The sequence below is a fragment of the Chionomys nivalis genome, chromosome 8 (assembly GCF_950005125.1).
Source record: "Chionomys nivalis chromosome 8, mChiNiv1.1, whole genome shotgun sequence".
Taxonomy (NCBI): Eukaryota; Metazoa; Chordata; class Mammalia; order Rodentia; family Cricetidae; genus Chionomys; species Chionomys nivalis.
The window spans coordinates 81,014,452-81,026,849 of NC_080093.1; the positions used below are offsets into that span (position 1 = coordinate 81,014,452).

The 12,398-nt window shown below is 38.7% G+C and overlaps 1 protein-coding gene across 4 annotated transcripts in view; it reads left to right on the forward strand.

Moving 5' to 3' along the window:
• Sox6 (SRY-box transcription factor 6) overlaps positions 1 to 12,398 on the forward strand; it is a 557,476-nt gene that overhangs the window by 83,763 nt on the left and 461,315 nt on the right. For all 4 annotated transcript variants that reach the window (XM_057777769.1, XM_057777768.1, XM_057777773.1 and 1 more), the window contains exon 2: positions 12,108 to 12,177. The gene's annotated coding sequence lies outside the window, so the exon portion shown is untranslated. The remainder of the gene's footprint in view (positions 1 to 12,107; positions 12,178 to 12,398) is intronic.

The following is a 12,398-nucleotide window of genomic DNA, read 5'->3' on the forward strand; positions in this document are numbered from 1 at the left end:
GATAACCTGTTTTTCATCGGTCTGCTAGTGAGTTTCTGTACCAGTAACATCTTCTTCAGTTGTTGTACTGTAGTAATATTTACGTTAGAGGTTTTAAACCTAAGGCTCATACATATTATTTTGTTCTTGGAAAGATATTAAACTTTATTTTTTTTTAAATCATCCAGTACTTAAGTCATTTATTTGAGCACAAATATAGCATCCTTGACCAGAGGATATTCTTTTAATTTCTTTGTTTTCATATAATGTATATAATACATATATTTTAAAGTTTTATTTTTGATTATTATTATTTTTTTTTTTTTTTGGATTTTTCGAGACAGGGTTTCTCCGTAGCTGTTTTTGGTTCCTGTCCTGGAACTAGCTCTTGTAGATCAGGCCGGCCTCAAACTCACAGAGATCCGCCTGCATCTGCCTCCCGAGTGCTGGGATTAAAGGCGTGTGCCACCACTGCCCCGCCTATTTTTGGTTATTTTGAAAAGAAGAATGACTGGAAGCTGGAGTGTAGCAGGTGGTGGAGTGCTTGCTTGGCATGCACAAAGGCTTCATCCAGGTTTATCCCAGAAGTTACTCAGAAATGGAAGCAGTGCAGAAAAGGCTTGGGTGGGCTGACATGTGTGCTTGGTTCAGTATCTGTCTCCAGGAATTACGGGAGCAGGGCTGGGGTCAGTGAACACGGATGGCAGCATTTAGAATTTCTTAAAAGGAGTTCTTGGTATAAGAAACAACAAGTTTGAAGAGGCTGGGGCCAGAGATGCTAAGCAGCACTGCTATGGGACAGGAAGTGAGCAGGAGGTTTGAAATGAAACTTGGTAGAGCTTCAACACTGGCCACAGTACTTGCTGAGAAGTGAATGTTTAATCCAGTCGATATCCCAGGTCTTTTATTCATACAGTGGGACAGTCATCCCTTATTGGTGATATTGGTGATGTGGAGATTCACTCAGAGATCGTCATCAGCTGACCTGTGTGTGGGTGATAGAACTTGCTTTATAGTATTTGTCCTCCTTTCTTTATAAAACTTTTGTTTGCTTACCTATCCTTTCTGTCTGTCTGTCTCTGTCTCTATGTGTGTGTGTGTGTGGTTCCAGTAACATTTGTGGGAGTCAGTCCTCTCCTTCCACTGTGTGGATTCCAAGGATTGAACTTGGGTCCCCAGGCTTGGTGGCAAGCACCCTTTACTCACTGAGCCATCTTTCTGGCCCTAGTTGTCTTCCTTTCTTACCATCAATTCCATAGAATCAGGGCTGATGGGGATGACATGAGATCTAGGGCTGGGATGTTGGAGAGCTTAGGACATTTCCATTTTTTCAAATTAAAAAAGTAGTTATTGCCCATTTCTAGCCTTAGCATAGCAGCATCAGGAATAGAATGATGTAGAGTATGCAGGGCATTTTTTCTTGTGTATAAACACACACACGCACGCACACACACACACACACACCACTGGTCATTCAAATCTTGTTTGGAGAGGGAGTTAGCAAGAGAAAGTGAAAATTTGTAGACAGGACAGAAGAATTGGCAGTTGTTTGGGGAGGTGGGAGTGCTGGAAAAATGTATCTAAACCCAAGCTGTTCCTGCTTCCATTTGAACTAAGTACAAAATATCTTTTGTCAAGTGAGTTAAGTATAAATGTAAAGGACTGAAACTTGGTGTCTACCATCCCATTTTACAGATGAAACAATGGGAGACATGTCTTTTTGCTTAGAGTGGACATAGCCTAGTAATTGTAAACTTGGACTTAGCATGCCAGTTCTGCCACCAACCTGTGGCAGGGCCTACTCTTAGCTTTGCGTTTGTTTCCTTGACCACAGTTTCCATCTCAGAGGTGGGGCATTTCCTGTGAGATGCCAGGCCAGATTTCCTCTGCACTTCATAATGAGACCCTTAAGCTATTCAGAAAATGTAGTGATGGGGTAAGTGGATCTCTCCATGATACTCGTTGCTGTGTTTTGAGAGTGGGCAAATGGCCTGTTTAGACTGGGGAGAACTAGCTCACAGTGTGCATCTAACCTCCAGTGTGTCTGCTGTGGTTAGTCACCCAGCACACTGCTGCTATGACAGCATTTCCAGGGGCATCAGCTCTAGGGTCCTGCTACTCTTGTTAGTCTTTTAAAAAAAAGTATTGGCGCCGGGTGGTGGTGGCGCACGCCATTAATTCCAGCACTCGGGAGGCAGAGGCAGGCGGATCTCTGGGAGTTCGAGGCCAGCCTGGTCTACAAGAGCTAGTTCCAGGACAGGCACCAAAGCTACAGAGAAACCCTGTCTCAAAAAAACCAAAAACCAAAAACCAAAAAAAAAAAAAAAAAAAAAAAAGTATTGGCTGTCGGGCTGAGGAAATGGCTCCATGGGTGAGGCGATTACTGAGTACACTTGGGAACTTGAGTTCGGATTTTTAGCACCTGAGTGAAAACCAGGCATGGCACCGTATACCTGTGATCCCAGCACTGGGAGGTGAAGAGTTGTGGATCTTACACTAATTAGTGCTTCAGATCCAATGAGAGACCTCATTTTAAACAATAAGGTGGAAAGCAATAGTAAAAGATACCCAACTTTGACTTCTCTCTGCATAGGCACTTAAGCACGCACAAGTTGGTAGCTATACCAGCTAGCATGTCATCTGTATAGTTTGTGACTTGGACACATTTTAGTTGAATCTCAGTGTAAGGGCAGAGAAGGGATGCATATGTGAAAGCTGTGCCTCATGCAGGAATCAGGTTCTTACCTCCAACTATCACAAAAACTGGGAAGGGAACAGCAATATTCTCATTCTAGAATACACATCCTTTATCAAAGAATATGAAACTATAGTTTATATTCTGCGTCTTTACTGGATGTTTCTACACTGCTTCAGAAACTTCTTTACCAGCTGTGAGTACCTTGATGTCACCAGTTCTACTCTTGTTACTTGTGCTTCTCAGGGCTTAGCGTGGTGCCCAGCAGAGAAAGTGTGCACTGCCCAGTGAGTAATTAGGACACACTCCAGACATTTGACTCTTAGTGACCTGAGTTACAAAATTTTTGTGTTTCTGATCTCTCCCCTTTTAAATTTCTGCCATGAATTTAGAAATGCTTTAAGTGTATAAAGTGCCACATCCATGCTGCAGAGCAAGTTCAGACCGCACTCACCCTCTGTACTCATGTAAGTTGTTCTGGTTGGTGTCCAGTTGATAATGCAGCTGTTATTTTTATAATAATCCTAAGTACATATTTGCACAACAGGCGGTGTCAACTCATCTTGGTGTTATTTGCCTGATACTTTCAATTACCAAGCTCCATTACCCAAGTCATTATTTGTGGTTAAGAGGGAGTGGTTCTGAGAGCAGCAACAAGAAGTTTCTTAAAAAGAGGATCCAATTGACCCTTTTAAGATGTCTCTAAATGTATCTCGGTTTACCTGCTCTGGTGCAAATAACAGTCCTGGCTTACTTGTTTTCACCAGTGTACTTACTAGGAAACAGCAGGCTGAATGAAATGGTGTCTGTACTTCTTAGGGATCCGGTATTTATTTGCAAGCTTTTGTTACATTATTGCTATTTTCAGTGTCCTGCTCTCCGTTCTTACTAGTAAGTATAATTCAGGGAGGGAAAGCTGATTAGAGGAAGAAATCCTCTCCACCAATGTGAGACTTTTAGCTACAGATTGTATCACAAAAGGAGGAACCCAGACCTCAGCTGCAGGAGCGCTGGAACTGAGCTTTATTGTTCCGAATCCCTGAGATCCTGGTCCATGCCTCACACCCATGGGCTCTCAGAAATGCTAACCAAATTCTTGTATCTTTACTTCATATCCCAAATAAAAAACAACCCACACAGTAATAATTAAGATCTTTAAGTCTAGGTCTAGTTTCCAATTCCATTTTACACCGAAAGAAATATGTTGTAGTTAAAAAATAAAAAGACCCAAACCACTAAGTCTTTTCAATGAGATAAAACATTTTACTAGTTACAAAATTTTAAAAATTTACTAAAGTTTTTATGATCTTACCCATGTGCAATACATTGTCTTTTCAGCCCAGCAGGTCTTGAATTTTAGCACGGTAGAAAATACCTGGGGATACTGCATAAAAATAGGTTTCTGGGCAAACCTATTTTTATAAAAATAGGATTCAGGACCACACAGTTGGTATGTCTGGATGGGCCTTTTATTTTTTTTATTTTTTATTTTTAAAATCTTATTTTAGAAGCACTCTGGCTATTGTTTTACCAATTTTACTCACATAAAACCTCTTTGCTGCCTTTTTTTTAAAAAAAAGTGGCATATGTATGCCCCAAACCACACAGATGATGAAGAGATAAAGAAAAAGGTGATAATTTATAAACAGGAGGTTGAGGGTGTATCTCAGTGGAAGAACACTTGCCTAGCAAGCACAAAGTAATGAGTTCCATCCCCAGCAAAAACAAAACAAAATGAAACAAATGAAGAACTCTGTCACAATAGGTATTTCAAAGAATGTGTTTGCTAAGAAAAGTAAGAGGAAGTAAAGGTAAAAAGCATACATGTTTATCAAATGAAGAAATTACAAAATGTATCCCAGTTCTCTTTGACCGATTAATAACGCTTGGTTCTGCTCAAATAGCCTTCCTCCTGTATGTACGGGGAGCTTTTCTGTAGTCAGTGTAGACACTTTAGACTAAGTCACATGATGAATCTAGAAACAGCTCTTGAAAGCTTGTGGTCTATATTTTGATCTTGATTCGTGGTGATAAGCTGCCTTTGTAAAATACCCTTGTAAAGACATACTTTCTTCTTCTAAACAACCTCATTGTTTTTCCTGTGAGTACTGATTTGTGCCCACTTGTCCACAGTAGTTGAAAGAGCAATATAGTGTTGGTGACTGTGTAAACATGTCACACTTAGGCAATCCTAGCTCTGATTTACAGTTCAGCCTCACAGCTTGGCAGAGGTGAACCATGGGCCTGCATTGTGCAACATCATTTCCTTTTGTTCCGAGAAAGCTCACTGATTCAGTTAGACAAGCTGGTCATCGAACTTTCAGGATTTGTCTGTCTTTCTCCCACACCCCAGCACTGGGAATAGAGATGTGAGTCACTGTGGTAATTTTCACCTGGGTTCTAGGACCTGAATTTGGGTCTTAGTGCTCATGGCAGTACTACCCAGCACTCCATCCCACAACTTTCAACTTCTACTGTGGCATAAAAGTTCTTTTGATAATCCCCTAATAAGCATTCAGCGTAGACTGGACACACTTTTTATTGTTGTTGTTTTGAGACAGGGTTTCTCTGCATAGCCTGGCTGTCCTGGAACTAGCTCTGAGACCAGGCTGGCCTTAAACTTACAGATATCTGCCTACCTCTGCTTCCTGAGTACTGGGATTAAAGACTTCACCACCACCCAGCAGACTGAACACCTTTTATTTTGTGAGCAAATTATTCCGTTGTTTTAAAAAAGATTTGTCTCAGACTTAACTAAAATTGGCCATTTTGTGATTTCTACACAATAGCATTATACTTTTGGAAATAGAAAAGAAAAAATATCTCTTAATTAGTACTTCCCATATAATAACTGCTATTCTTAATTTCCTTTCTTTTTCTTTGTTGGCTTGATAATATTAAACTAGTTTCTTTTCCTAACAGCAGGGTGGAGTTTTAGAGTACATAAGCAGTTATCAAAAAGTGACCTGCACAGTAGGAACCCTCAAGGGCCTTTGTCTTCAAAGTCAAAGCGACCTTCACTCTGTTTAGTTGTGTTTTCTGTGTTCCCGATACGGGCAGTTGCATGGAATTGGTACCCAAATGTAAGCCTGATGAAGCCACATCTTTTACTAGATGTGATCTTAAGTGCCGAGGAGAAACAATACAGAACTCATTTCCCATCACTCATGATAAAAATAAAAAATAGAAAAGTATAAAATTGTTTAATTTTATACATGAGTAAAAATTATTGATTTTATCAATTATTTAGTATTGTTTTAATACTCCGAAATTGGAAGAATGCACAGAGTACTCACGCTGCATACCCAGTGTTATGGGCATTGTGAGGAAAGTCATAAATGTGTGTGAGCATGTTTTTGGTGGAGTATAGTCTTTACTTGAAAGCACAGCTAACCAGACACACAATAGCTATGTCTGGTCCTTGGCAGACTTCAAAAAATGAGCAGTGAGCTTATTTGTTGTAGGAAATGAGACTTTAAAAAGAAGGAAAAAAGAAAGGAAGAAAGGAAGAAGAAAAGCAAGGCAACCGACACTACTCTTTGTTAGTAAAGTTCAGTCTTTCAGGAGAAAATTAATAATTTGGAAAACTTGAATCTACCACAATGAACTTGATGACTTCACAATATGTTTAAAAACATTTCTGGTAGAATCAGTAGAAATAAGCCGGGCGGTGGTGGCATACGCCTTTAATCCCAGCACTCGGGAGGCAGAGGCAGGCGGATCTCTGTGAGTTCGAGGCCAGCCTGGTCTACAAGAGCTAGTTCCAGGACAGGCTCCAAAACCACAGAGAAACCCTGTCCGAAAAACCAAAAAAAGAAAAAAAAAAAGAATCAGTAGAAATATTAGGAAATGTCATTTTAAAACTACTATTTAGTAAAATATGTGAGTGTTTTGGAGGTCTGCGTAACTCAATGAGTGAGCCAGTATTTTTCAAATGAGTGAATGAACGATGCTACAGTCATGTGTGCCCAAAAGACTCAGACAAGGACCAGAGGCCTTGAAGTCAGGGGACTCAAAAGTAAATTGATGTTTGGGCTTCAGATTCTACCTTGCCCTTTGAGAAATGGTTACTTGTCAGTTTTTGGTATAGATCAAAGAAAAAATCACAATTATCTGGAAAGGCTACAAAACATTGAGCCTCTTTCCAAGTATGTATCTTTGTAAAAATGGATACTTTTCACTGTTGTCACCAAACCAGTCTGTCAACAGGCACCAGGAGAACATAGCTGTCTTTTAGGGAAGAAAGCATTTAAGAAATTTACAAAAATAAGAAACAATGCCTTTCATTAACTATCATATTGCTCTACAGTAGATTTATTGTTGCTGTTTTAAATAAACTACTTTAAAAACTAACCAAGTTTCAGTTTCTAGCAAAATGAATACTCTTAAATATAGCATTAGCCTTTGGGGACTTGTAGTAAAATCTAAGGACTATAAAGGAGTTTGACTACCAGTAGAGTAGCAATGTCTTTAGATATGAGACCATCTTAATGTCATCTCATTCTGTGCTGCTCAGTTATCTCTTCTGGTTGCTTTTGAGGTGGGATCGGAACTGAAATACTGTTGACCCTGTAGACTGAGCAGTGCAGAATACACTGCTTTAATAATTGATCTGGCTTTTTAAATAACTGTCTTTGAAACTCTTTAAGAGTAGAATTCCTATCTCACTTATAAAGAAGGCTATTCTAGGGAAGGGTGCTGCACTAGCAGAAAACCAAGTGTATAACTCCTTAGAAACAGCACCAGAAGTTGACTTCTGTCCTCCATACATGTATGCACCTGTACACATGTTAGCCTCGGTACCAATTCTTTTGAAAGTAAAAATTGATGGTGTATTTGTATAGCTTCAGTACTTTGTATGATTATTAAGAACACTAACTGCATTAAGTTAAGCCTCATGGAGTTCAGGAAAGATGAGGTCAGTTTTGTAAAATTGTGAGGAAAATTTTTTTTGTTGCTTTTTGTTCTGTTTTAGATCCATGTAGTTAAAGTGTGTGTATAGCAGGATAGTAAAGGTTTTAATGTAAATTTCTATCTTTAGGAAATGCATTAGATTTGCACACAGGATACTTCAGATATCTTAATATCTCAGTTTTTATTTTGGAATGTAAAAGATTAGCACTGAGGAAAGAAATGCTTTGAAGGCAGTTGGTTTATCTCTGTGGTTCACTACATATAACTTTGTCAAATCAGTGACTCTACAAAGTAAAATTCTTTAATTCTTCATCAGTTCTTTGATGTGTAATGCTATAACTTAATGTAAAGGTGAACACAATTTTGTTTACAGGTATTTGTTTTTAAAATGCTTTACTGACTGTCAGGATTGGAAGGTCATTTAATCTAACCACCTAGTTGATGTTTGAACATTCATGCTAAATCAAACAATAAAGAAAAAGTAGAGGAGTGTTAAAAAAGAAATGGGTGTGACCTAGAGACAGAACTTTATGTAGGATTAAAAATTTAGCCTGAAAGCTTTTAAAGTCTAATTACATGGGGAGGTGCCCTGTGTTTTTATTTGCTGTTTACCTTTGATCTGTCGACTATTTTTGGCAGAATGGGACAGGCTTTTTTGAGTGTTCATAGTTTCTTTATTTGATGTTCAGACACGGATCTGAAGTTGCCTGGTAACTCTGAGTTTCTTTTTCTTCTAAATATCCCTAATGTTAACACTTGGCTTTTGTTCCTAGACTAATAACAAGTTACTATATATCTGATTTCTTTGAATGTGTAAATAGCAAACTGAATTTTAGAAGTAGTTTTGCTGCTTTTGCATCTGTCAAACATGTTACATATAAACCCCCAAATGAGATCAGTCTGTATTAATAACAATAACAATTAATATGAACTTTGTGCCATTACTTAATATAAAAGTTTCAGTGAAATTGTACTTTTTAAGACTTAAATATATATACATGTATTTTATTTTCACATATATACTTATAACCATTTGGTTTTCTATAAATTTGTTTTTAGTATATAAATTATTTTTATTCAAGAATCTATCATGGCAATATTATGTCAGTAAATATAAGATTTACATCAAAATTTTAAATAGTAATAAAGTAATGTTTCTGTGTTAGTATTTTATGTTACTAATGTTTTTTGTATTGTTGGATTATTAGTATTTCTTTATGGTACTCTTTCCTTCAGATTTTTCTTTTTTTAAATATTGAAGTATACTACTAAAATTTAAAATTTAACTAAGAACATGTGAAGGGTTGACATAAACAGTAGGGAGCAGGTTACCACTGTGTTAAGTGTAAAAGTCTATGATAGAAGATTTTGAAGGGGAAGACTTTTCAAAAACACTCATTTCTGTGTTTTCACGCTTCAATGCGACCCCTGCCCCATCGCCACTGTTTGCTGAGTGTACGCAGAGATTTGGGCCGTCTGTGGGTACTAGTTGTTCTGGGGATTCCCTGGACCAAACAGATTGTGGTTTTCTTGGGCGTTTCCTCCAGAACTTCTCACATCTGTGCTGCCCTCAGGACCAAAGCGGCCACTTATACTTTTGGAAATGTCTTCTTTAGCCTCATCTCTCCCAGGTCTTAAAGGGAAAGCTTAGAAACATGAAATACGCGCTGGTTGTCACGCCGGGCCTGCTCTAACACGTTGCTTCTTTACGTCTGCTTTCTATGTGTGAGGAAGATGCAGCCATTCTTTCTGTTGTTTATACAATGAACTATGCGATGTTAGGAATATATGCTCTCTTCCAGTTGTTTGCCCTGGAATTTACCAGTAAGTGTAAGTAATTGGCAGTCTGATCTGGAGATAGCTTTACCCATATGTAGCAAGACTGCAATGATTTGACAGATGGAATATACAGAATTTCCTTTAGTGTATATCAAAATACATTTTTGCCCCAAATGCCTAGAATCTGGTTTGTTCCAAGTTTTAAAATATTTTAGAGTTAAAAATCTTAACTCCTAAACAGCTAAATTATTGAAAAAGTTTAAGCCTTATTACTTGCAATATTTTCTAGTTGTTGTTTTTTCCCTCTCCATTGTTTACATGACAGTGAATTATGCTCTTCTCATAATTACAATTCATGCCTTTTAAAAAATAGGCACCAAAGAAACAAGGTATGATTTTTTTTTTTTTAAAGAAAACCACGTAGGTTTTTTTGTTTTTGATTTCTTTCTTTCTTTTTTCTTTCTTTCTTTTTTTTTTTTGATATTTCGAGACAGGGTTTCTCCGTAGCTTTTTGGTAGGTTTTTTTTTTTTTTTGGTTTTTCGAGACAGGGTTTCTCTGTGGCTTTGGAGCCTGTCCTGGAACTAGTTCTGTAGACCAGGCTGGTCTCGAACTCACAGATATCCGCCTGCCTCTGCCTCCTGAGTGCTGGGATTAAAGGCGTGCGCCACCATCGCCCGGCTCTCCGTAGCTTTTTGGTTCCTGTCCTGGAACTAGCTCTTGTAGACCAGGCTGGCCTCGAACTCACAGAGATCCGCCTGCCTCTGCCTCCCGAGTGCTGGAATTAAAGGCGTGCGCCACCACCGCCCGGCTTGTTTTTGATTTCTTGCGTTTTGCTGCAGATTCTTTCTTGAGAATTTTCTTTCCCTGAGAACCGATTGAACCCAGGGCCTCGGGCATGGGAAGCAGTGCTCTTTCATGGAGCTGCATTTCTGAGCCCTCTCTTTATTGCCCATGCTGACGCAGGGTCTCATTGAACTCACTCTGTAGCTCAGGCTGGCTTTGAGGTTGCAGTCCTGCCTCAGCTGTCCCTATAGCTGGGATCCAGGCCTGTGCCACTGGGGTTGAATCTAAATAATATCTTCATAAAGAAGTAAGGGGATCAAATAAAAAGTGCCCCCCTCCCCCTCACAAGAGCCAAATACTCTGCTGCTTTGTGTACTCATGTTGAGTTTCTGGATAGGGTTGTTGTATTCCAGGTAACATTGCACCCATAGATCCTAAAACGTCTGATGTCTCCAAGCAGGGAAGGGTAAAATACCAAGGACGAGTGGCAATGCTGTCTTCCTGGACAGACAGCATCATATAGTTACTGAACCCTGGTGAGCAGAGTAGGATTGGCCTGAGGCACAACTCTCTACAGGATCATGTCGTGAGGAAACCCAGTGAGACTCTCAACCTTCCTAATGCTGTGATCCTTTAATACAGTTTTTCATGTTGTGGTAACCCCCAACCATAAAATCATTTTTGTTGTTACTTCATAACTGTATTTTGCTACTGTTATAAATCATAATGTAAATATCTGATATGCAGGAAATCTGATATATGACCCTCAGATTGAGAAAAACTGCTCTAACCAAACTCTCGTCTGCTCAAATGCCAGGCTTCTACTGTCCATCCTTCCTTAGTAATTTATCACGATCCCTTAGATTAAAGTGTACTTTATGTGCTGTGAAGGAGCAGAATTAGATATTTCCTTTGTTTTGCCACTCATTTTCTTAATCTGTTACGATCATTTGTGGTGATTGTGGTGGCTCCTACAACGATATTGACCAAAATTTTCTTTGTTTTCTAGAATGAATTTTATTCAAACCTAGTTAGTTCTAACTTGTGTGTTTGCCATTTATATTTTTAAAGTTGCAGAATGAGTCAAACTCATCCCTAGAGTCCAGGAAAGTTTCTGAGCTAAATTAGTAACTCAAGTTCCATCATTACTTTCATTTGAACACCACTCATCAGCTTCCTCACATTCTGGAAAGAACACAGCTTCTGTAACAGAGTTCCTTTGTTTTCATGGAACCAAAATGTGCTTTATTTAGGCCAAACAATAAAAACAAACGACCTAACTACTTTCTAATGCATGGTGGCTCTAGAGGGAGGAAACCATAGATATTTAGAGGCATAAGTGACTCATTGTGCTAGTGCCGTTTTTCTGAAGCCAGCCCTGCATGTTTGACTACATCTGCTACTTCAGGGTGTACTAAAGTGTGTGAAAGCACAAGAATGATGGGTAGAGCTGCGGTCCAGTCAGGATGCACTATGTACAGCCTCAACAGCCAGCAGTTCACCCCTTAGGTAGAGCAAAATCTGCCTCTTTTCTTATTAATTCTACCTATATGGCATTTCTGTTGAACATGCTGGTTATATTCCCAATAAAGTGAATTCCATTTAACCTTCAGGATAAGTGAAACCTAGTTTTCAAATGTAGCTTGCAAGTTTAATTTTCCCTTTTGAAAAAAATTTTCCTTTAGTAATTTTCACTCCTACTTTTGAACACCTCCGTTATTGCTGATGGTTTCTTAGAAAAAGTCATAGTGGATGGAGATGTTGTATTTTTAAATGTAGAACAATGAAATAATTGTTGCTTTTGGCATGAAAGTCTTGGCAAAGTTCTTAGAGAGGGTGAGGACACTGACTCTGTTTGGAAACGTTACTGCTCATTGCCAGCATGTGCATTTCTTCAACAAAGCTCTAACGCATTTTACTTATGTTTTTTCATTTCATTTGTATCCAACTTTTTAGGTCACTTTCATGAATTCAAAGGCAATTTACCAGTGACTTCTGGGTGCTGGGGTGATCCTCGTGTGTAATTGTGAGTATTGATTTAGTCATTTCTTTTCTCATTATATAAAGAAAAAGTCACAGTTTACAAACAAATTAACCCATATGCAATTTCTGGTTAGTTTTTAAACAGTTGTTTAGTAAATATTATTAGTTTTTCATAAGTGATTGTTTTGGGATGAAGAGCGTAGAAGAAAACGTCAGCTGCTGTAAAAGCCTGTTGGTTGTGACTTCCTGTGCACATTGCAGCCT